Source organism: Gregarina niphandrodes (assembly GCF_000223845.1).
Source record: "Gregarina niphandrodes unplaced genomic scaffold scaffold00132, whole genome shotgun sequence".
NCBI classification, from domain to species: domain Eukaryota; phylum Apicomplexa; class Conoidasida; order Eugregarinorida; family Gregarinidae; genus Gregarina; species Gregarina niphandrodes.
In genome coordinates this window covers 2566-3646 of record NW_011645896.1, presented here as the reverse complement: position 1 = coordinate 3646, position 1081 = coordinate 2566, and the positions used below count along the sequence as shown (strand labels likewise).

The 1081-nt window shown below is 54.9% G+C and overlaps 1 non-coding gene across 1 annotated transcript; it reads left to right on the top strand.

Annotated features, from left to right (window-relative positions):
- Positions 1–282: 282 nt before the first annotated feature.
- Positions 283–354, top strand: GNI_208650. The gene has a single exon. It is a non-coding gene; the product is annotated as a tRNA-Thr (tRNA).
- The last annotated feature ends 727 nt before the right edge of the window (positions 355–1081 follow it).

The following is a 1081-nucleotide window of genomic DNA, read 5'->3' as shown; positions in this document are numbered from 1 at the left end:
CTGCTCTTTGATCTGACCGATGGGGAGCGTACGCCAAGTGAAAGGTATCCAGGGCATCCAATTCCCACCCCCCCGGGTTGTCCGCCAAATGCACGATAAGGAGCACTCACAGGTTGGTGGTCGGAAGCGCGTAGGTCTTGCGGTTCGCTGTACTGGATTTATTCCGCGTTTATTCCGCGTGTTGCTCTGCTTATTGAGAAGCTTTTCACGTATGTGCAAGGCAGCTGCCAACAGCGTGTTCGGGATGTGATGTAGTCTCAGGTTGTACACCGGCAGTCGCCCGGCTTCTTGGCTAAGGGGCAGAGCATTCGCTTTGTAAGCGAAATGTCGCCGGTCCGATTCCGGCAGAAGGCTTCCGCACACTTCTCGATAACTGCGGCTGCCTTTTTGCCACTGGACGGTGTTTCTTCCACACGTTGCTTCACTTGTTGGGAACCTTATTGCGTGTGTGCAAGGCAGTGAAACTGGCGGTGTACGGTACCGACGTGCAAGAGATTATCCGCATTACGTGGGCAGACGGCTGGGTCCCGTTGGACTTCTCCAACGTGACAGAGGAGGCGAACGCTTAGCTGGTCGAAAAGAGGAAGAAGTACCACGACCTCACACCGACGACGCAGAAGGGGATGTGTCGGCGCGACCACCCCAAGGCCCTCGCATTCCTTAGCAAGATTAAGCTGGAGGAGGACAAGAAGTTCTACATCCGTAGGATCAAGGCGTATAGCGAACCGATCATCGAGAAGAAGCCTTTTCCGATGGTTGAGGTGGAGTTCTGGACTCGTGGGAACACAGCGGTGGGTTGGCTTGGAACCGGACGTTGTGGCACCCAGTATTCAAACTCCGAGAAATGGAGGTCAGGAGTATGATGAAACACAAGAAGGTTGGCCTCCGACATTGGCGAGCCCTCCAGCGGATTGCCTAGAGGGCAGCAAAAAGGCGTCTTGACCGCGCCGAAGTCGGTTCTCACACGACTTAGACGTTTTTTTTCCTCGTCGCAACAGCGCCTAAGTCGGTTCGCGCCCGACTTAAACGTTTTCTGGCTAAGCGCCAGTTACTACTCTCTATCGCCACCGCCCCTATCGGT